This window comes from Saccopteryx leptura, chromosome 1, assembly GCF_036850995.1.
Source record: "Saccopteryx leptura isolate mSacLep1 chromosome 1, mSacLep1_pri_phased_curated, whole genome shotgun sequence".
Classification (NCBI taxonomy): domain Eukaryota; kingdom Metazoa; phylum Chordata; class Mammalia; order Chiroptera; family Emballonuridae; genus Saccopteryx; species Saccopteryx leptura.
This window is the reverse complement of record NC_089503.1, coordinates 106,399,180-106,423,624: the sequence shown is the minus strand read 5'-3', so window position 1 is coordinate 106,423,624 and position 24,445 is coordinate 106,399,180. Positions and strand designations below refer to the sequence as shown.

General features: G+C 45.3%; 1 protein-coding gene across 5 annotated transcripts in view; it reads right to left on the bottom strand.

Moving 5' to 3' along the window:
- The window catches only part of PRLR (prolactin receptor), a 164,823-nt gene that overhangs the window by 86,683 nt on the left and 53,695 nt on the right, over window positions 1–24,445 (bottom strand). For 2 of the 5 annotated variants that reach the window (XM_066373582.1, XM_066373554.1), the window contains exon 1: window positions 17,567–17,692. The exons of 2 other annotated variants lie outside the window; for them this stretch is intronic. The gene's annotated coding sequence lies outside the window, so the exon portion shown is untranslated. Of the gene's footprint in view, window positions 1–17,032; window positions 17,159–17,566; window positions 17,693–24,445 lie in introns of those variants that run through there. One more of the 5 variants, XM_066373590.1, reaches the window with a different exon arrangement.

Sequence of the window (24,445 nt, the reverse complement as noted above, 5' to 3'; positions counted from 1 at the left end):
AGAAAAATGAACCTTAACAAATTTGGTTGGCAGAGCATGTCTGTCGTCCCCCCCCCCCCCGTCCCCCCCCCCCCCCCCCCCGTGCTGTCAAACTCTCCACCCCTTTCGCCCCTACTCTAACCTCGCCCACCCCTCTCCTGCAGCCCCTTCCATCCCCACTGTGGTTTACTTCATCAAGCCCTGGTCCTGGTTCTCTAGGAACATCCACATAGATGCTGGCTGATAAAATTCAACGCCCTTCAGAGGTGGGTTCATTTTTATGTGGATGTCTTACGGAGAACCTTCCCGGGGAAGGCGGGATGGCAGGCAGGCAGGGGAAATGGAGTTATTGTTTTGGGCACAAGATCCATTCATCACCCGCTTTTTCTCCTCCTCAACCCTGATCATGTTCTGCAGGGAAAGTTGTCTGGCAGAGAAAGAAACCAAAGCGGTTCTCTGGGCCCTGCTTAGCCCAGTTCTACGGGACTTGGCAGAGTCATTTGTGAGTTAAAGCGGCAAAACTGGCCTGAAGTCTGTGGCCTTTTATTTAAAGAAAGAGACTGAGAAACAAAGTGCAGATCCTTGCCCCCTTCAGAGGCCCCTGGCTAGAGCGGCTTCCCAGTTCAGAAGTTCAGTTCTTCCCGGTTTCTCCTTTATTTTTGGCCACTGAAATTTTTCTGCCTCTTATCCCTTCAACAGATATGTCACATTTAATTGAAAGAGACTCCAATTAATGCTTCAGCAAACAAATTGTGAAAGAAAGAAACTATTGTTAATGTGCATTCCCTTTAAGGGTAGTTTTTTATTGTTGTTGCTCATTTTTGATGTTGACAACATGTCACTCTGGTTTATTAATTTTCTGTGCTGAAACTTTGACTATTTAAAAGGCCCACAATTAACTTATTTATTTCTGTTGATGGGTAACTAGTGTTCCCCACCTTTTCCTCTCCCAAACAACGCCGCTGGGAATATTCTCTAGCTGGATGTCGGGGACAAATGCGCAGACGCTCTATCTTGCCCCATCCACTGTCACTCCCTCCCTTCCACTCGTCTTCTAGTGAACCCCCTGCTCTGCCCACACCCAAGCCACTATGTTTGGGCTCCAGGCGTTGGCTCCCTTGTCTGACCAGGCCCTTGTTTCCGAGACCTGTTTGGGGACCAGCCACCTTGTCTTCAGCCTTGGGAACTCTTCCAGGATGGATTCTTGTTTCTGTCGTCTAGCGTCAGGCTGGAAATCAGGGGAAAGAGCCCCACCTTGGGCACGACAAAGCCTGTGGGACTTGTCCTACCTGGAGTCACTCCTTCTTGGCTTCTGTGTGACTAGACTGCACCCTCAGAGAGGCAAAAAGGCTCTGACTTACTCAATGATAAGAGGCTCAGCTCAGGTGCAGGGCCTGGCACGTGATATAATTTTAAATGATTTTAAAGTTATTTGTGACTTTGAAAATGAATTGTCATTACTTTTAGGTGTAAAATGCCTTGTAGACATATTCCAGTTAAGATAGACAGATGATAGATGATAGTTACATAGACAGATGGTAGATAGATCCATGATAGGCACGGTGCCTAGTGACTTATGCATAGTGCACACGTGGGTGCCCCAAGCTGAGGGAGAAACCATTCAGCAGGGGGTGAAAGGCTTTTTGTGGGCTTTGCCTTCAGAGTTTCTAAGAACAAATCTTCTAAGGATTAACATTTCAGAGAATGTGTCATGTCAACCTCTTCTACCCATGACGCACATCCATTATGATTTTCTCCTGATTAGGAAGACAAGACTCCTCAAACAGAACATTACTTACTAGTAAGACTTTAAAAACTGGTCAGAGAGTACACTTTCTCAAGCAACATCTTTCCACACTCACTTCCTTGTTTTTCTTTAACGATTATATGATCGAGCAATGTACACAAAGAGAATCTTTTTACCTTGCACAATGGTTTTGAGGTTCATCTACATCACAGTATGTATCAGTACTTCATTCTTTTCTATGACTGAATAATATTCCGTTTTATGGGTTATCATATTTTATGTACAATTTACCTGTTGATGGACACGTGGGTTGTTTCCTCTTTTTGGATAGTGTGAACAGTGCTGTTGTGAATATGTATGGGCAAGTATTTGTTTGCATATCTATTCTCAGTTTAGGAATAGATAATGCGCTTAATTTTTGTCTGTGCGCTTAATATTGGAATTGCTGAGTTATCTGGTGGTAACTTTATATTTAACCTTTGGAGGAACTGCAAAACTATTCTGAAGTGTTTGCACCATTTTCTGTGTCCCTCGGCAGAGTCTGAGGCTTTTAAATTCTTCAGGTCCTCACCAACACTTGTTATTACCTGTCATTTTAATTAGAGCCATTCTAGTGGGCGTGTAGGGGATCTCATTGTGGTGTTGATTTGTATTTCTCTTGTCAGTAATGACACTGAGCAACTTTTCAAATGCCTAGTGACTAGTCAGCATTTGCCCTGGCCAGGTAGCACAGTTGCATAGAGCATCGTCCTGATACACTGAGGTTGTGGGTTTGATCCCTGGTCAGGGCACATACAAGAATCTGCCAATGAATGCATAAATAAGTGGAACAAGGAATCAATGTGACTCTCTATATAGCTCCTTACTTCTCTTTCTCAAAAAAAAATTTTTTTAAAAGAGTCAGCATCTGTGTCATTAGCTGTAGTTTGCATTACTCACGGAGCCTGAAGGTAGTTATGTGACCTATGAAGAAAATACCTTGCAACCGGAGAACACATTGTAAAATTTAGCTGCATATACAAAAATGCAAAATGTTCCCATATGTTCAGTAGGAAACAATAGAGAAGGGTGGTTTAGTTCCTGATGGTAGTTACTACACGGCCTAACTTTACATAAATTTAACGGAGCAAATGAACTCTAGCTAGGTTTGCTCTGTGTTGAATTTGGTATGACTAAGTCCCATTATCCTATTGAATTATATTATGAAATGGAATTGTGGTCTGCTAGAAAAGATTTTTGTCTGTGAATATATTAAAACCACACTTTTTCAAAATATCATATTTAAAGAAACAAGTTATGTTTCTGAAAAAAAATTACCACGTACTGTTAATAATAGTGATTAAGTAAAAATCCAGCAATGAAAGAACGTACTTTCTGAAAATTCTGAGTATGAACACGTAGCTTACTTTTCTTAAAGTTTTGAGATAGCAACTTTAAAACTGTGTTGCAATGCACCCCCCCCCCCCCACCATTGAGGCTGGTCTCCAAATCTCCCCTCTGCCCACAGGAATGGTGTTTTTCCACCTTTACACCTCTAGTGTCCACACAGTATCTAGCACATGGTGGGGGTCGGCAACTGTTTGCTGAGGAAATGAAAAGCTGTATTTGCCAAGCTGATCCTTGCTTCCCGTCTTGGCTTGTCTGCTCATCTACCATGAAACATCCATGTCTGTTAAAAGTTTGGTCATCTTTTCAATGTGCACTTTCTCTCTGCAGCTTCATCTGTGCTCTAATGTTTTATAGATTGCTAGGGACAGGACAGGCGATGAAGACAGAGGTGGCCATAGCTGGCTACGGACCCTGTCCTCATGATGCTTCCAGTCCAGTGTGTTGGGAAAACAACAGGCAAAAGAGCAGATAAATGACTATGTATATATCCTTGTAAGTGCTCAGGGAGTGCTTACGTTAGCCTGGGTGGGTCACAGTGACATCACACGCCCTCTTCTACGCTCTTCATTTTAACACTGACTGCTTATCATTCTGTACAGTTTAATTTTTTTATGAGGGTATAGTATCTTCTACCTGCTCAATTCAAAATTGAAAGTGTTTTTAAGAGCAGTGGGACATAGTCGGTTTTAAAATATATCATTGCTTAGTATGTCCTTGGGAAAAAATCATGAACAGCCCATTCAGTTAAGTCCTAAAATGACCAATTCTCGAGGCTTTGTAGGAGGGCAAATTGATCCTAATAGTTTATTGGGGTATGTAATTGAATGTCCAACAGCCAGCTAACCTCTGCCCATGATTCTTACATCGGTATTCCACTGGCCATTCTGTTGAGTTAACAAGGTATGATCTCATTGGGGGCTAAACTTTATCAGTCCTGTTTAATCATCCTGGCATTATTGCACATTAGTCAGGCATTAGAGTCTAGCTATTCATCTCATAGAAGGGTGAGCCATACTTTCCAGCTGGTGAAGTAACAGCAAGACAAGAAATGGTTTGGCACCCTTAATTTCAGGAAGGTTGTGGGGCAGAGGTGCTGTGCACTTATATTAAGTTTGAATTCTTTAATATAACTATTAAGTTCAGAAGCCCTTCTTGGCATATGTCTACTGAGTGAGAGATGCCATTCAGACTGTTATTTTTCTAAAAGAGTCCTTTCCTCTCTCTTAATAAGTTTAATAATACCAATTTGCAGTATCCATTTCTCATAACGTGAGAACTCAATTCCAGATGAAGTGCAATTCTTTGTGAAGGAATACAGTGGAAGCTAGAAGCTGAAATAATTTAACCCCATAAACTTTTTTTTATGATTTAGGGAAATAGATGCTAAAGCCTTCTTCAGCAGAAAGACTCTTAGGGAAAGAGACCCGTGGCAGGAACACAGTCTCTGTGCGTGCAAACAGAAGGTAAGGATGGTCTGTGTTGGTCTCTTCCTTCGTCCACACACATTTAAATGTTTCTCCAGGTTTTTCTTTCTGGAGATTTCCCACGGGGTCTGATATCTGCTTTAAAGTCTTCAACTGTTATGGGGTAGAGTAGATAAGTCACTGTGCTCTGTTGAGAGCGGACATTGAAAATGTCACACTGCTTCTAACCTATGTTCTACCATCAGCCACTGAATTTTTTGATGATATCTTTTCTATTTTGCGAGAACCTAACATGCTGGTATATGATCTCATTCCAAGGGCTTTTGTGGGCATTCTTTACAGATCAGTTGAATCTCTGAGATAAACAAGACCTTTGGGAGGCAAATTTTGCTGAATTTCACTGCTATCTATATTGTGCTAGGTCAAATGAAGAACAATTCCTAATTTGTAACCTAATGAAACTGGGGCATTGATTCTGCCTGAGTTGGAAGTCCCACAGGTAGCTGGCCAAACAGTGCCTCATTGAATTAAATGCTTTTGTTGCCAAGAATATTTCTCCCTCTGTAAATTATGTAATGTCCTAGGTAGTGGATAGATTTCCATGGAGATAGATTTTACTGCCAGTGTCATAAACAACAAAGGAACAATAAAGAAATAATGAAGAACAAAGCAATCAGGAGAGACAACTTCATCTCATTCTGGATTCAAGCTCGTGTTTCATCCCCCCTCAAAATTTGAGGCTAGGCGGGACTAGACAATTGGAAGACTCCTAGGAGATGATTGATTGGCGTATATTACTGAAGCCCTGAATCGTGCCCTGGAGCACACTAATGAAGCATAATAGTTCTTAACATTTTTTAATAATGTTGCCTTTATAAACAACCCGTGGAGAAAAGAACCACTTTAAATGTCTGTTCTTGGCACCATCCAATTTCCAAAGAGACCATCTGGAGTCATCTGCAATTTCATTGTTTTATTTATTAGGATCGTGAAAAATATGCTCACTGTATCATATGCAATCAATCATTTAGCAGTAGAGCAGAGCTGCTTTACTTCACTTGGAAACAAAGTGGTTTAACTCCTCGGGTTTGAAAACACTTTGCTCAATCACAGGAGGTTCAGTGATCTATTTCATTTGGCCGAATGAGCAGGCACTATCTCAAGAGCTGCATAATATGTCCTGAAAAAAACATTCGGAATCTTTCTCTCCTTTCTTTCATTAGCTGCCCACTTAGTTAAAGGAAGAGAGCCTGAAAAATTCAAAGAACCAGAGGAAGGATAAATGGCTCCTTGACCCCCAACATGCCCTCTCTGTGCAAGAAAGCCCTCTTGTGTCTTTTCCTCCTCTTTTCCCCTCGCCATATTGGTGCTCTCTTAAGACAAAATTTAGGGTAGAGATAATTAGATTGCCAACCAGATGTTACAACATTGTCAACATGTGGGTAGGTGAGCTCTCTGGATGGAGCCTTGAGTTTTACTTTTTTTGGGAATCAAGAGGCAAGGACACAGCCACAAGAACCAGTGGAAATCCCGGGGACTTGGTTGGCTCCACTCCCATTTTCTTTGGGTTTCAGTGTCTGGAAAAGTCACTGGCCTTTATTTTCCCCATTGCTTCATGGGACTGAGCTGCCATTCACTCACAGGATTTATCACTCCTGAATTGGCCCTTAAAGCTGTCCATATATATATATATATATATATATATATATATATATATATATATATACATACACACACACACACACACACACACATACATATGTATATATGGAGAGAGTGCAATCATATTTAACTTTTTCTTCTCATTATATCACAGTCAAAATATAGACTTTTGTTGCAAGCTGATGCCATACTGTTTAAATTCTGTCACAGACTTAAGAAGTATTAATGGTCTCTTCTCTAATAAACATCACTAACAGTTATTGAGTACTCTGTACCAGACATATAGCTCTAATGATTAAGGAGCATTAACTGACTTCATGGTCACAACAGTAGGAGGCAGATGTTATCTTCTAGCTGCAAAAGTGAAAATGTTACTGAGATGGTAACCAGGCCAAGTTCACGGGGCTTGAGGAGGGCAGAGCCCGGATCTGAAGCCAGTGGGCTCTGCCCCATAGCCCATGCTCTCATCTACAACATGCAGTATTATTTTTATGCCTGAATGGCTTCCCAGAAAGTACTGCTCACAAAAATTAGGGGATATTTGCAAAATGAATATGAAGTGATAAAATATTCCCTAATTTTTGTGAGCAGTATATTTTCTAATTGCCCTGCAAACTTTGTAGCTTTCCTGTTTCTCAGGTTTTCTGTGCGTGAAATAGTGAATAGTTTGTGGAGTACAGAAACCATAAGACCACCTTTATTGCTCACCTGCATAAAAAAAATCATAAAACCATCCTCTTTATGGTTAATAACAGCCTAAGAGATTTTCTAGTCCAATTTCCTACCAAAGAGAAGGCATTCCCTCTTCAGCTTCCCCTGCTGGAGTCTTCTCTTCCCACAGCCACTGACAAACACATCAAGTGCCAAAGAAGCACCCACAGTCTGCACAGTGTCCATTAACTACAGACTGCTCTAACTGCTGGAAACACCTGGTCTCCCTATAATCTCCCTCCACTGGTTCTAGTTCTATCATGTGGAACAAAGACTGGTGCTCCTTCTCCCTCTTCCGTATAACAACCCTTTCATGAGTACAGAGGTGTCACATTCCTCTCGGGCTTTCTCTTCTAAAGGAAATAACATTTCATTCCAATTCCTTCCCACATTTCTCTGGTCTCATCAACCGGTCTCTTTGGCACCCCCACAAGACACACTGTGAGTTGTCAATGTCCCTTGTCAAAGAAACATTATAGAATTGGGTATAGGATTCTCCATGGGTCCTGGCCTTGAGCCTCAGGATCTCCAATGCAGCTGACCCACGGCCTGCCTGTCATGGCCACAGAGTGTGGCCCGGTTTCAGGTCCTGAGTATCTCTGCCAAGGACCCATTACCTTTGCTTCATTTAATTTCATCAGGGCTAAGGGGTTCCAGGACACAGAAAACAAGTCCCCTTAGGCTCCATGCATTTTCTCCTTCACTTCACACATAAGGAGAGGCAGAAAGCTCAAGTCAGATCCTGGTCCTGCATTGATTCGTCTGTGGTTAGCTGTACACACTCCCAGGCATGTAATTGTTTGAATTTAGATACAGACCCCAGAACTGAGTGGAGTGTAGAAATCAAGTCTCTGGGAAGAACACAACAGGCATGTTACTTAGAGAACTCCACTGCCTTCTTTTGTCAAGTCACTCATTCAGGTCATAAGCATTTTCAAAATATTTTTCTCACCTGTTGAAGGCAGCCCAGGAAGACCTGAATTGATTACTATGGAAAAACTCATTCTGGGGCATATCAGATTACATGCCAAGTGACCATTTCTATTTAGGACCTAAATTTATAGGCATCAGAAGGTTCGCCTTGTGTGTGTGTGTGTGTGTGTGTATGTGTGTGTGTGTGTGTGTGTGTGTGTGTGTGTCCTAACCTGTATGACTTAGCTCTTTTAAATTTCTGGGATGATGTAAAAGAATTGTTGAAAATGGTTGGCTAATGAAAAGTTTATCCCTTAGAAGCACATTTGCCCTTAACTGAGACACCTGTAAACTTTCAAGATGAAACATAAGGAGAAGAACCTGTCTGACTGGACTGCAAGGAGTTAGATGTGCGTGTGGCATGGGTGTCACTGCACCACACAAATGCTCGCCTATTGTGTCTGCTGTGCTGTCAACCCTGCCCACACATGCCTCCTTCCCTTCTGCACGGGGCATGTTCCACTTGGCCAAAGCAGGGACTCCCCCAAGCCGGTGGTGCGTTTGGGTTGTGGAGTTCTAAGTATTTGCATGTATTTATTCAGCCTTCCAAATGACAGGAGTATTCATGAGGGACCTGTGAGGTGAGCCAGCTGCTCCTGCTCAGTTTAGCAGTGCCGCACGTGTCGTAACTGCTCCGCTGATGGAGGTGGTATTGTTCGTTCAGAATGATGATATCCTGGCATGATTTGGGCCAAAGCCTGCCTCTGTATTACATCAAATATAGAAAGTTTTGTCTAAAAAATTTTCAGACAACTGTTTGAAGACCTTTAGTGAAACTGATACGGGATATCATAAAGCATCCCTGGATTTCAGGTCCCCTTGGGCAAGAAGTGAACTGACCTATGAGCTAATAGTCTTGCTGTTTAGACTTGGACTGTCTTTAATTTAAATAATATTTTTTAATTAAAAAATTTAATTACAGTTTACCTTCAATATTATTTTGTATTAGTTTCAGGTGAACAGCATAGTGGTTAGACAGTCATATATTTTATTAAGTGTTCCTCCCAATATTTCCAGTACCCACCTGGCACCATCCATCATTGTTACAATATTATTGACTATATTCCTTATGCTGTACTTTACATCCCTGTGACTCTTTTGTGACTAATAATTGGTACTTTTTAATCCTTTCACCTTTTTCACCCAGTCCCCCAACTCACACCCTATCTGGCAACCATCAGTCTGTTCTCTTTATCTATGAGTCTGTTTCTATCTTGTTTGTTCATTTATTTTGTTCTTTAGATTCCACATAAAAATGAAATTATGTGGTATTTGTTTTTCTCTGACCAACTTATTTCACTTAGCATTATACCCTCTAGGTCTACTGATGCTATCGTAAATGGTGAGATTTCATTCTTTTTTATGGCCTAGTAATATTCCAGTGTGTGTGTGTGTGTGTGTGTGTGTGTGTGTGTGTGTGTGTGTGTATGTGTGTGTGTGTGTGTGCACCACAGCTTTTTCTATGTGTCTACTGATGGGCACTTGGGCTGCTTCCATAGTTTGGCTATTGTAAATAATGCTGCAATAAACATAGCGGTGAATGTATTCTTTTTCTTTTCCCTTTCATCTCAGAGGCCTCATCCATACACTGAGAAGGGACAAAATGAATTCCCACATTCTTCCAACCTAAATTCCAGGATGTGTTCATTTCATGGTGGATATACAAAACCAGTAAATCCAATCTCCTAAGAGTTTACCATCATTCAGAGTCATTTTTACAATGAATAAGGCTATCATTAAATATTTCCCAAGTCAAGCCAGACTACCCAGTTCCTTCTAAGGTAGTGTGATTTTATTCTTCTCAAATACCTGTGTGGTTGATATACCTACATTAAACAGGAAAGTCCACTTTCCTAGAAAAATCTCCCTAGTGAGTTCCCTGGGTATTGTCTAACTGAAATGACAGGTGGTAATTTCAGTGTTTGTCTCTCTGTCCTGGGCCCCAAGGAAGAATAACATGGGGGGTGAAGTCCACATGGGAACATGGTCCTAGAAAACACAAGCTCCCTAGTTGGGCCTCCCTGTGCATTTGTTTGGTTGTTAATCATTAACTCTGGAAGTCCTAGCAGGGGCAGTCTCACTGATGGAAGGCAAAAATTCTAGTTCTACAAATACACTGCTGAGAACAAGAGGTGAAGCTCTTCCAGGAATGACAACGATTGTCTCCACTTGGGGCAGGTGTCCTTGTCACTCTAAGAGTAGCCCTTTGATTACCATGGTGAGAGGCTGGGTGGGGGAAGAGGGCAGTCAGGATTATGTTTTGCTGTCATCTGTTCCTTTTCAGAATATTGGGAGCAGGATGAAAGTTTCTCCAGTCACAACAGTGCATTATATTTCTACTGGACGGTGCTGGGGTAACAAGTACGGATAACTTCCCCTCATGGCTCTCCCAGCATAACATCAACATGATGTCCAATAAGACTTCCAGCTGAACGTCTAGACTAGAACTAATTCACACTCACCCTGCAGAGCTCTTGGAGGGTATCTCTTCTTTACCCAGAGAAGGCATTGTTGCCTTAATGGAAGCCCCAGTTTACTCAGGAAGTGGCTCTCCCCTAAGAGCCTAAGAAGTGCTGGTACTACTCGGGAAACCTGTGCTCTGGCTGTTCCGGTGCACCTGGCCCTTTAAGTAAGGTATGACAGGGAGAGGGCAGGAAAGCCAGTATAAAACCCACTGCAGCCCCACCTACCGTAAGCTACACCTGGCTAACTTGCTTTGCTCTATCCTTGATTAAGCAGTTTATTTCTAACGTCAGACATGAAAATCTCATTTCCCAATGAAAACTAGTTTCCACTGTGAAGATGCACAGGACTTTTCCACAGCTATTTAGAATAAGAATTCTGGCTTGCCTGTTACCACCCCTGTGGTAGACTTGTCTGCTCTCAACAATCAGCCTCTTGCTCATGCTGAGGTTGATACCTGCTTAAAATGGAAACCCAATGTGGCACGTGGCTGGCATTTTCTGAGGGTCATTGGAGGGAGCTGGCTTATAGGAGGAAGAACACCAAACTAACAGTCAAAGTCCTGGCTTTTCTACTCAGGAGCTGGGAATCTTGGATAAGCCAGTTCCCTTATCAGTAAAATAGGTTTAAGAATATCTACTTCAGAAGGTTGTCATGAGGGGTACATGTACGCACTCCGACAATATGAACGAAAGAGGGATCACTGTTGTTACCAGAAAAGGTTCCCTTATTAACTCAATGACTGGGACAAGTCACCTCACCTCTTAGCCTTAGGTGCCTTATCTACCAAATAAATTGAACTAGATTCCTAACATCCCTTTTAGCATAAAGAATCCATGACTTCCACATGCCATCACCCCACCCTGCCCCGCCCAAATAATAGATGAAGAATCTAAGCCCAGAAAGGTTAAACCACTTATTCAAGGTCACAGAGCTCTGGGGCAGCAGAATTGGAGCAGCCATCCAGCATCCCAGTCCAGGGTTTAACCACAGGTGTACAGAATCCTTACCGTTTACCTGGAAGAAGGTGACCTTGTCTCAGCCTTGGAGGTCAGGGAGTTGATGTTCCAGCGATAAGGGTTATAGGACATCAGTCAACACCAAAGTCCTGCTCCTCAAAACCTCTCTGTGGACAATCACCTTTCTGATATCTTCTTCAGCTGAAACACTATGTCCCCAGTCACTGTTTGCTTGGCAGCTCAGCTTGACTTTGGTCTACTGGGTAAGCCACCCCCTCTCCCAGGCACATGCTGTCTCTTCAATCCCCTGCTACTACAGTCACCTGGGGGCAGCCACCAAGAGCTGTCAGGGCTCTCACCAAGAAGAACCTTGTGGTGCCCAGAAAGCTCTACGCACAGGGCATGAGGGCCCCCAGAGGCAGCTCCGGCTGCTTTCAGAGCTTGCCCTCTGAGGTTCCCTCTTACTCCTCTTTACCTGGAATTCAGTTGGGGCCACCTTCTTTGTTTAGCCATCCACATACAAGGTCAACAGACCTTATTTATTCTTTAAAGGGCTCATTCTAAAGTGAACCGAACTGAGCAAACATTTCATTTACGTCCGCTGTTCCCTCAGCAAGCCTGAGATCGGCCCATCTAGAACATGCTGTAATAAGCTTTATTTCCAAGATCTGTGTGGATGAACCACTGACAGGAGGAAGCTTGCTTTTGTGGGCTTTGCTGGCTAGCTGTGTGGTACAGCATGCAGTACAGGGCAGACCTAGCACAGACCTCTGCGGACCTATCCCTTCTCTTCTCACACCCTTTAGCCAGCCAGAAGCATTATCCCAAACACCTGGTGTGGTGGAAGTCCTGACCGAGGACCACTACATAAGCCATTAATAAGTGGCAAGGCCATCCTATGCAAACCAGCGGAATTGCAATCCTGACGTCCAGTAACCGGAAAGTTTTTACTTCTACCCAGCACAATCTACCATTATTGAGAGCTTCTAAGAGCTAGCCACTGTATTACAGGAGTGAATTCATTTACTTGTCATTGAAAACTCTACTTAGGTGGTTTTTATATGTTTAATTGCATCCATCCAAAATTCCCATTGAAGTCCTAACCCCTACTACTTCAGAATGGGACCTCGCCTGGAGATAAGATCTGTACAGAGGCGATCAAGTCAAAATGAAACCTTCAGGCAGAGTCTAATCCAGTATGATTGGTGTCCTCATTCAAAAGAGAAATTTGGACACCTATATGTACAGGGAGACTGCATGCGAAGATAAAAGCAGGGACCAGGGTGCTGCATCTACAAGCCAAAGAGTGCCAGCAAACCAGCAGCAGCCAGGAGGAGGGCGTGGAACAACTTCTGCCTCACAGCCCTCGGAGGGAACCAATGCTGCCGACACCTTAATCTTGAATTCCTAGCCTCTCACGCGGTGAGACAATACATGTCTGTTGCTTAAGCCTCTCAGTTTGCGGTAGTTTCTATGGCATCTCAACAAAATAACATGGGTGGGCAAGATAATTATCCTGCGTTACAAGTGGAAACTGAGGCACAGAGAGATTAAGTGGGGAGCCATTTGTTCCAGAATCTGTTTCCTAAACTATAGGAGAAGCTGGTATTTGCCCAGCATTTGCCTATCCCCAGGGACCCAGCTGCTGGCACATTCTCACAGTCTTCATTGGGAGGAAATCTCCTCTTTGATTATAAGCAGAGACAGAATTGTGAAGACACTTGTCCTGTAGCCGAATGTGACGGGCTAGAGCTAGACTGTCGCCTCACCAGGAAAAGATCATGGACCACTAAGGAGTTGATTTATTCCTTTCCCTCTGCTATAGGACTGTGCCCAAATTAAGCTTTGTTACAAAGCAAAAGTGTTTGGTTGTTTGGACAAAATAGAATTGTGTTTAGATACTACAGTTAAGAAGACAGATTCTGGAACAGTCGGCCCCGCACCGGTAGGCTGTGTCCCCTGGGAAAGCACTCACGCTCTCTGTGCCTCAGTTTCCACGTGTAATGCAGGGTGACTATACTGCCCACCCACACTGGCTTCCTGGGCTGCTGTAACACAGATCCACACACCCAGTAAGCACAGGAATCAACTGTCTCGCAGCGCTGGAAGCTGGCTTTCGTGACTTTATACCACGTTGACCGTAAAGCACAGCCAGCATAATCACTGATGCACAACGAATGAATTATTAATATTTTTGCCTTTCCCTCTGACAGCAAGTCTGAGGTAGAGAGGTAGGGAGAAGGAGTCTTTGAGAAACATCATTGTCAGCCGATTGTACTGCAATAGCCTCCTTGGTGTTCTCCGTGTCACCTGTCTCGTTCCCTCCAAACTGTTCCTCGCGTTTCAGCCAGGACTTCTCTGTAAATGCAAATCTGACCGTGCATCTCCCGTTTATGGTTCTCCCATACCTTTGTGTAGACTCCGCCCTCTTACTGTTCTCCAGCCCACCCCGAGTTGGCTCCGCCTCCCTGCCACAGGTCTGACCTCTCCCGGGCTGAGCACGCAGGGACCCCACCGCTGTGCACACCACTTCCCCAGTTACCCCCCTGCTCTCTCGGTGCCTTTGCTCCTGCCTCAGCCCTTCTCTCCTGCTCTTCCCAACATGACCATCAAGAATCAGCTCCAGTATCAAGTCCTTATGAGTCCTTCCCAGATCAGCCACTTGAGTTCCAGGACTTCTCATGCAGACCCGTTTTCCTGGAGTCTTTCAGAACCAAAGACTTCATCATGCAAGTTACCATTAGTAGTCCATGTGCCTGCGTCACCCACAAGCTTCTTGGGGACAAGGACTATATTTGTCAACAGCTTACATTGTTATAAAATTGGTGCTCTATCAACATTTGTTGAGCGAACACATGAGTAAATGAATGAACCATACTTTAATATTATAAATAGTAAGGGCGTGGCTCTGGGCTCGGTCACGAATGTTTATCTTGCTACATCCCCAGAAATTCAGGGCTCTTTGTGGAAGAGCTGGCACCCACTTGTGGTGCTGTTCCCAGCCCTATCCGTCTCTCCCACCTTCCTCCCAGTTTCCTGGGGACTCTGGACCCCTTGCTGAGGTTTTACTTAGGTTATGGGTGGATGTTACATGTGCTCCCATCTCTGTGACTGAGGAACGTGGAGTGGGTGGAAAGAAAAGGTGTAGACTCAGACAGAAGGAAGTAAGACTAGAGAGTGTGCTGGCGAGCCAGGCAGAGAGAGTGTGAATGAGAAGAGAGAGAGGGAGAGGATTTGCGTGGTGAATGAACGGTATTCCTGGGACAGGGTAACCGAGCTAGCCCTGTCTAAATTTTCTCTTCAGTATTACCAAACATTGGACTTCGCCTCCACATGAAGCCCTCCACATGAAGGCAAATGCAAATGGGCAAGCAAGTCAGACAAGAACTCTGTGCTGGCGAGCACCCGGACGGCAGAGGCCCCAAGAAGACAGGCAGACGGACACTCCCGCCTTTTCTCACAGAAAACTTCAGAGATAGGGAGCTTAGTGGTAGTTCTCGGGGGCCTATACGTGTAGGAAATGTCCCTGAGACCAGCCAGACACAGCAGAAGCGGCTTGATGCTGATGTGTTAGCCAGCGGTCCCCACGGCTGAGTCTATGCTGCGATTTAAGCTGAGTTCTCCCCCGCTTGCATTTCTGGTGACACAGAGGTGTTTGGGCTACTTCTATGCCTTGTGGCAGAAGGAGCTCAGAGGCTGGCACCTTGGGGACACTCAGGATCAACACAGGGCCATTCTCCCTATGGACATCTCCTCCTTCTTCAGGGCCTGCCATTGCAGGGGCTTCAAGGTGGGAAAGCAGCTAATCCTTGCCCCATCTAGTGGCCTCCACTTCTACCTCCTGTGTCTAAGTAACTGCCCACAGTGACCCTCTCTGACTTGTCTAGTTACGTGGTAGCAGTCGGGACAAGGAGCACAGTGTGCCTCTGTGTGGGTCCACTGTTCAATACAGCCTTAGGCCAAGCAGCCACCACATTCTTCCCCTTGGATAAGAATTCTCCAGAGCTTTCCTCCCTCATGTTGACCATGTCAGTCACATCAGCACAGACATGGGAACATGGGCAGGCTATCAACAGATCCCAAGCCAAATGCTCTCATCGTCTTACCAGGCTCATTCATGCTTTTCATCACTTCGAGAGAAAGTGATGTGGGTACCCAGGAATGCCAGTGGCGTGCTCTGGGAGAGAACCTGATGTTAAACAGTGAATCGCCTGGGGAGGGGTTGTGGGGAGCACCATCCAGCTAGTGAATCCTACTTGGTGAGTTGCTTTGGTTCTGCAGTTGTTGAGCCAACTCACCAGCTCCCCGGAGAGCTGGCCCCTCCCACCCAGACTGTTAGCTGCCCGTGCCCGCGGGGCTCTAGCAGCTCCCACACAGGGGACAGTCGCTGTTGAGACACAGACTGTCTCTCCTCTTGAATGTGAGCATCTTCCTCTCACAGATCCTCCTTAACACCTGGGGCACCCTGTTTGCTCTTCCTGCTCCACGGGGACAGTTTGGGCTAATTCTGCTGCCTTGGGACTGGGCTGAAAAACTTACTTTATGGAGAGCCAGATTCTATCCTGTGGTAGGACGGCCTTTCCTCCTGGTACGTTAGGTTGGCTGAGCTCTCCCTTGGTTTTCCTGCCTCCCTAAAGCTTGCCTCTGGTTCTGTCTACATAACATCTCACAAGGCAGATGCAGATGGTGGCAGGTGCATCTTGGTGGAGGAGGTGAGCATCCCAGGCAAGCTGTGCCTCACCCCACAGCACGGAGGGTCTAAGCCCAGTGCGCAACCCAGACCTGCCGAGGTGACTGGCCGACCCCAGGCACTCCAGGTCTTCTGTTGCTGGGAAAATGTGTTTCTGGGAAAAGGTTTTGGATGTTTTGATTCTATGAATATTTATTGGATGTCCGAAATGTGTCGGACTGTCAGGATGAGGTGGACATGGTTCTGGTTGTCATGAGACTTCCATCAGAGAAAGGAAGGCCTGGTGGAGGTGGGTGAGGAGCTGGCCCTGCCCACGGAGCACTGATCTCAAAACCCTGCATTAGGTCAGTTCAGGCCTCTGAACCTACATTTGTTTCCACTTCTCTGAACCTTCCTCCTCTTGCTTCTAGCTCATCTGCTGACCCCTGTGGCATTATCTTCATCCACCCTCCTCTTGTTTCTGCATTTTATCTCATTGAAAAGTCTGCCCAAATTAACACACTGTGCTACATCCATACAATGGGAAATGAGCTACAAGCTATGAAAAGACCCAGAGGAAACTTACAAGTATGTTTCTAAGTGAAAGAAACTAATTTGAAAAGGTTACACACAGTATGATCCCAACTATATGACATTATGAAAAGATAAAACTATAGAGACAGGAGAAAAATCAGCGTTTGCCAAGGGTTTGGGGGAAAGTTGTGCGGGATGACTATGTGGAACGGGATGTTCAGGGCAGTGAAACTGTCCTGTATGCTACTGTAATAGTGGACACATGACATGATGTGCTTGTCAAAACCCACTGAATGGCACAACACAATGAGTGAGCCCTGTGTAAACCATGGACTAGAGAAACGACTGATGTCTCCATAGCGGTTCACTGTTGTATCAAACCACATTCATGCAAGATGGTAATAATAGAGATGTCTGTGTGCAGGGATATGGGAACTCTTGGTACTTTCTGTGTTATTTTTCTGTGAACATAAGGCTGGTCTAAAAAATGAAGTCTATTGAAATTAAACAAACAAACACAAACCTCAGTCCAGATCACGCAGACTGTCCCCTGCATGGGCTCCAGTGGCTCCTCACTGGGCACAGTCTGGCCTCTCTCTACCTTTCTGCTTTCCAGTGAGTTCTGAGGACAGTCCCAATTTCACATCCACGCCATGCAACTTTGACTCCACAGTGTTTTTTTTACCCTCCCCTCCCCCAAGTCACCCTCCTACCCTCACCTCCCCAGCTTCTTCCTTCCCACAGCCCCAGGCTGGTTTGTCTTGTGGCAATGCTGTGTCTCTTATGCTAGCCTTTTGATCTCACCCTCATGCCAGACCCACACTTTCTCCCTGGAACACTCAGGCTCCAGTGTGGGCCTTCATGTTGGTCTTTATATTAGCCCTCCATTTCCTTGCCCATCTCTGATTAAAATACAGACCTTGCCCTGCGACCTGTGTGCAACCACTGATATCCTAACCACACTCCCTGCCCCCTGCCTATCCCAGGTCCAGAAGAGAAAGATGAAAGAGACAAATCAAAGCTGACAAAGAAAGGTGAAGTCACCAGAGTCTCTCACCTGAGGACCTCCTGCCGTCTGTAACCCCGCCTGCTCACACACCTGGGTGGCATCTGCCACATTTTGGTTGAAAGTCTTAAAGGCAAGTATCCTGAGATCACAGCTTCCTGTGCATTCTTACACTGAGCAGGAGAACGCTGGTACTGTAGCCATTCATTCTTTTACAACCCGGGGGAGTACAACCCACTGTTAATGATTGATCTGTACATTAAAGCACAGAGAACTGTTATCACTGTTCAGTTATGGGGAGAGGGCAGGCCAGACAGTCCCCAGCTGGAAAACACGAGGGCACACTTTGTTTCAGTCGGTTCCAAGGGTCAGAGCTCAGGGCTGGGGAAGGCTGCACATATATTTGCTCACATATGTCTACTGGGTTTGGTTGGGGTGAAAGATGGTGAAAAACCTTAGGTTTTCACAGGCTCTAAGCAGCAAGTAAAGTTGATTCTGAAGGAAATGACTAATTCTCAAGTTTCCAGAAAAGCAGTCCATCAACTCCTGTGAATAAGAAGTGTTGTAAATGACCAAGAGACAGGCCTATGCTGAGTCTGCACACTATGGAAGGCCAAGTTTTCTGGGAGGGGACAAGAGTGTGACAGTATAAAAGGAGAGAAAGTGACCAGAGGAACTTGAAAAGCAAAGGGAATGAGAGAAAAGTCCTCCTCTTTAGGGTCCTTATGCACCTGCTGTCTGCTTGCCCAGACACTGGGCACACATGGGAAAGGGAGCTATGGAAGGGCGGGCACATTTGGAATGTTTAAAGCCAGTTAGGACTGAAAGGGATTGCCCCAAGCTTTATCCGCTGAGGAGAAGCACCTCCTAGACCCCTTCCACCCAGCAAAGCCAGCAAGGGAAGCAGTCCACGGACCCCAAGGACATCTGCCTTGAGCACAGAACCCTCACTGGCCAAGAGAGCCTTGCCTTCAAGTCTTGACTTCCAGGCTTTTGCCACAGTGGTTTCACCCACTTCGCAGCCCTAAGACCCTGGCACATAGTAGATACTCAGTACCGTTGGTGAACAAATGGCTGCCTGGCATTTGAGCTACCACTCAAATAATCTCCTTCAAACTGCCTATGCCAGCCATTCACGTGGTGGTCACAGCCACTCCTCCTCTGGTGCGTTGAGGATTATAATGTTGGGTGTGGACGTGGCAGCATGGGGCATGGCGTTCTCTTCTACCTCCTCCCCCAGCATAAGAGGATGACCAGGGCACAGTAAACTGTCACACCCTGGGAGAAGGGCTCCAAGTTTTCTGAAGGAAACATGGCAGGGTTGTGTGAGGGTAAATCACAAGTCCCTGGTGCCAGGAGGGAAAAACGAGAAGGAAAAGAGTTTTATCATAAGGAGCAGAGAGGCCCATTGTGTTCCGTCAATGGTCCTGGCTATTCAAGGACACTATTGCAATGGCATTCAGGAGAAGTCGTCTTGCTCCTTTGAGGAGGCTGCCAATGACTGCCCTACTTGGAGGTTCTTACAAAATCGCACTCTGAAACGTGAAACTGGTTTGGCCCTGGCCCATTTTGTCTAAAGGTAAAGGAGTCTTGTACCAGGGGGTTAGATGGAAAGTGAATACAGGAGATCCCCTTGTCCTTGGGTTCCCTGTCCATGGTTACAGTTACCCATGGTTAACTGTGGTCCCAGAATGTTACCTAGAAAACTTCAGAAGTAAAGGATTTAACCTTTGGGGTTCTGCAACCATCGACATCGTCTGCTCCTATCACCCAGCCATCAGCATCATCATGGCCTGACAATCCCAGATCACTCAAAGCAGATGGTCCTCCTTTTGATGTTTGGTCAGAAGGCCAAGAGTAGTGTAACACCGTGTCACAATGTGGAGGTCACTCACCTCACTGCAGCTCATCACAGGTGTTTTATCATTTCACATCAGCACAAGATGAAGAAAGGTTAGCGTGGTATAATATTTTGCAAGGTAGAGAGACCACATTCATGTAACTTATGATAATGGATTTTTATATTTCTATTTTATTATTAGCTATTGCTGTTAATTTCTTATCGTGCCTAATTTATAAATTAACTTTACCACAGCTATATATGTATAGGAGAAAACAAGAATATATATGGTTGTTGGTACTGTCTGTGATTTCAGACATCCATTGGAGTCTTATCCCCCATGGAGAAGGACAAAGGGGACTAGTGGATAGTGAAGAGGGTAGGTTGGGGCCTCAGTGAGTAAAAGCAGAACCAAAACCCTAATTATTGGAGGGTGCTTCCTCAGAAGACTGAGTAATCTTCCTCCATCTCCCAGGCTACCACATGAGGACTGCCATGCAGAAGGGAGGCTCTGAACTCCTGCCCAGAGCCTGGCAGCAGCCCAAAGCCACTGGCAGGATGCTCCACTGTGGTTGCAAATGGACCGAGAGGAGGCCAATCAAGCCCTCCTCCCTAGGGAATGGGCCTCCGTGGTGGGGCGTGTAGATCCTTGGGAACTAGTTTCCTCTGACCTCAACTTTTTAAAATCTAAGCTAAATCAATTTGACAAGAACTTTAGCCATGAGGAGAAATGAAAAGACAAACGGGAAAGAAAGAGTGTGAGGCCAGCTCCACCCAGGTGCTTTGCCACAGGACCTGGAGAGAGGCATGGGCTCACTGGGAGTGTTTGAAGCTACAATCATTTTTGTTTTATTCGTTTCTGTCTCTGCACATTAGTCAGCCACAGGGCCAACTCCTCCCCTTCTGGCTGCTTCCCCAGGTTTCTCCGACTGCCGGTCTTCCCAGTTGGAGGATTCCCTCGCTGCTCCGATTGGGAGTGACCGGGTCCTTTAGGGCTTGTGCCCTAAAGACTCAACCAAATGTCGCTCTTGCTGAGTTTGCCTACATGCCACTCATCAGCTCAACTGCTATGGTCTATCACTCTCGACCACAACTGCCAGTCCCCTCATCATGCCCGTTCAGTCTTTAAGGCTGGAGTGAAGGACCTACAAGGCATTTATTCTGGGTGGAGACTAAAGATAAACCAGTCAACTGAGTTGGCACCATCCCCAAGAGAGAGCTCTTGCCCTGTGGCTGAGACCTACCCCTTTGGGGCAGCCTCTGTCACCGGCGAGTGCACGCAGAGCATGAATCCTTACTCATTTTGTGGACTGAGCCAAAGCTCCCTGAAGGCCAGGTTCAGGGTTCCCCTCCCACTTGTGTTTGCCACCTTGGACCTGCATCAGCCCCCCAGGGCCCTCCTGGGACATGCAGCGGCATGGGGGCTGAGACCGGCAAGCTGAAAGAGCAGTGCCTGCCCGGGGAAGAGGAAAAACCAGCCTCTGATATCAGCCCTGATGCTGGTGGGGGTGTTGCATTGTAGATGCTGATGGGCTGTTTCTCTAGCCAGCCTTTCAATCCCTCTTACACTATCTTTCAACCTCCCTTCGGACCCCCGATGGCAGAGCAGTATCTTAGGGAGCACAGCTCTCCTTTTTATCTCCTGTAAAATTTCTATTTTTTGAGTTTGCTCACTTTTATTGTTAAAAAATGGCACTGGGCAGCCACGCATGTGCTTGCCCTCAGAGCAGGGCAATTGATTGCAGATCGCACTCCTGCTTGGGAGGGGTCATTGTTTTTGCTACTGTTTCCTGGAGGAGAGGTCTTTGTGGGGCCAGGCAGTTTTGCAGGGAGAGCAGAGAGGATGCAGAGTGCTGAAGGAGAAGCCATGCTGGCAGGGAAAGAGAAGGTGTGCAGATGGGGAACCAGAGCTGAGGGGCTTTGCGAGCTCCGCTGAGACTGGTGGGGCCTTTGATTCTAGGAGAAACCGGAGAAGATTCTCCTGGTTGTGGAACTGGAGAATGTGTCAGGGCTTTGGGAGCTCTGAATGAGAGGGAAGCGGTCTTCCCTATGTGTTTGCTCATCTGCTGGTGTCAGACTTTAACAAAAGGAATGACCCATCATTTTTTGGCTCCACTGTTTCTTTACCATCTGCCCAAATTCAATGAGAACCTGCATGTGAATGGTCATGACGGTGGTGGCCCTTGGCCCTACAGTACCTCAGGGTCCCTCTGAGAGCAGAAAAGGTTGAGAAAATACTGTCCCAGGAAAGTATTCTCTTTTTTTTTTTTTTGCTCAAATGGTGCTGGTCCTAGGCTCTAGCAGAGCATTACTCAGTAAAGTCATTCTACACCTGCCAAAGTAAACAAATGACACTTTATTATAGCTGCCCTGGACTCAGTGAACACGCCTCCAGTCCCCAGGAAAGCTGCAAAGCTGACAACCTTCAGTGGGTTCAATGAGTCTGCTTGGCATCAGACAAAAGGTGTATTTTGGCGGGATGCTTACAGAAGTCTCTTTATTTCATCAAATGGTCACTGACATTTTCAACTTCTCTTTGTCTTTTTCTTTTCTCAAAGATACGAGTGTGAATCATGGATTCTAATTTTCTGGCCCCTACTATACAGTAAACGGGCCATATAATTTTATTTTGTTTTCTGGTATTTGTGATTAAAGTAGGAGATTCTAGTTTTTTAAAGGGGAAAATATTTGGGCTGCTGAAAGAAATCATTTTTTGGTTTCCGGCTTTGTTTTTATGACTAAATTTCACCACTCAGTCTTTGTTTTCTCTCTCCTCCCTGTTCCTTCTTGTCACTAAGAAGTATACATGTAATGCCTAGCTGGCTTGGGTTATAAAATCGGTCACTTGGGCTTGTTTACAGCGGCTCTGCTGGTGGTGTCCTCGGTGAACTGCAGTCACTCTCCACAAGTAACCTGCTGGTCCCATGATCCGCTGATGACAAGAAGTCTGAAAGCTTCCCTGCACCAAGCCAGCTGATCTGCCCCCCTGGAAGCCTTTGCTCCTATATAGCAACCAGCACCACTACAGCAACACAAAGCTTTAAAGAGGTGGATGCGGTGTCTACCTGTGCTGCTGTGTGCCCACCAGGCTGCATGTCCAGCTCGCCAAAACAAGACACAGAAAGCAGGGTCCTTCGGCAAGAAGCACTAGCATCAGAACTGGGCTGCTTTTCCTGAGAAACAGGGAATCTAAGAGGAAATGCATAAAACTCTTAGACTCACCCTTAAACTCAACAAAATGTTAGAGTCTCACAGAGCCTGCATATAAACAGGCATCCCTTAAGTGTAAAGAAACAAACACCACAGGAGAAATGCAAGATCAGCTGAGAGACAGAATCCGATGTGAACCTTCTTTCTGTTCTCTCCCTGGGCCAGGTTGTGTAATTTGTGGACATTTCTAGTGTAAGATATCCCAGATATGAAAGTTGTTACTACTGTGAGGCAGATAACATATAGGTTGGGAAACTTTATTTTCTGAGAGGAGGAGCTGTGACCTACTTTGTGGGGACTATAAGGCTGGGAATTATAATTTCCTCTAATCTTCTTTGATAACGGTTATGATAGAGAAAGGTTTCAAGGTGTCATTTCTATAGCTATACATTTATCTTAAAGGGAGTGAAATTTAGGGAAATTAAAATTTTCTAAAAAATAAAACTTTGCTTCAAACATTCAGAATTAAAAAGAACAACATGTTCTTACTCTTTGCATTTTTCCCTTTACAGTTCTCTCAATAAAATCTGGTGATTACATGAGTAATGCAGTGACTACACTAGTTGTCTTAATATTCCAAAATAAGGTGACTGGAAACCTATAAATGAGCCTGGAAATGAACATTTTGCCTACTTCAATTTCCACTATATTCTGTAGCTTCCTTATCCTTCACAAATTCCAAATTTGGACTCCAAGGGATCAAAATTTCCAAAAACATTATATCTATCATCATAACTAAACTGAAACCTATGACTGGATAAACAGAAGAGAAATAAAGGCTTTCATAAATTTTCAAACCCCCCCCCCCCCCAAAAGGTAGGGACAGGGAGTTGGTCATTGCCAAACCCCACCCAAATTGTGGGCGTGAGTTGCAGAACTTCCGGGCGTCTGTGCTGGCAGCAGGGTCCTCCGGGCAGAATGGCTCAGGTGATTGATGAGTGGTAGCACAGGAGGAGCAATGTCACTTTGAAATTGGTTGGTTGTTTGAGGACAGGGAACAGATGACATGACAGGAAGACCAGTGTGAAACTCACTAACTCTGAGGTCCTGAGCAGTTCTCCCAGAACCTTCATCTTTCCCTCTGTAAAATGGGAATAAAACTACTTCACAGAGCTATCATGAGGGTTAGACGTAATATAATTCATACGATATAATATAGAAAATAATATAACTACCTGTCTCATACGAGGCAGTTGGTAAATGGCAGCTCTCATGACAGTAACGACCTTTGGCACAAGAGCAAATCAATTCTGTCTTGGCCACAAGCTGCCTCAGGATCTTCCCTCTAAAAGTCTTGTTTACTCTAGGGTGGAGGAAAGTTGTTAGTAATTCTTAGAACTTAAACACTCTTAGGACAGTGACTAATCCAGTTTACTGACTGACAGCTGCTTTGCCCAGTAGCCAACGAGAGGGTGCTCAGAAATATACTCCTCGTAAAATGTAGCTGAATTTCACTTAGTGAGTTTTTCTATTGTAAGGAAAGGGAGATAAGTTTATGGACACATGCTCAATGAACAAATATCTTCTTAAACAAGTTGATCTGGCAGCTGTGGGCGGAGTAAGGGACCAAGGGAAGAGGCCAGAGTTTCTGGGCCCTGCTGTGAAGTGTCATGACCCAGGGCTATAGTTCTAACTTGACCACTAAGAAGGGTGCCTTGCTTTTGTATGGTGCTCTCCAGCTTAGAGAAACCCTAGGCATGTCTAGCCTGACTGGAACCTCCATTGAGAGATATCAGGCCACTATAGAATGAGGCTCATTTTATAATAAGGAGCCAACAGTCTGACCGAGGGGTTAACAGACTTGCCCAATATTGCACAGATGAATACGAGCAGGGGCAGACCTCAACCTCAGGTCTTCCATCCTTGCCCAGGGCTCTGTT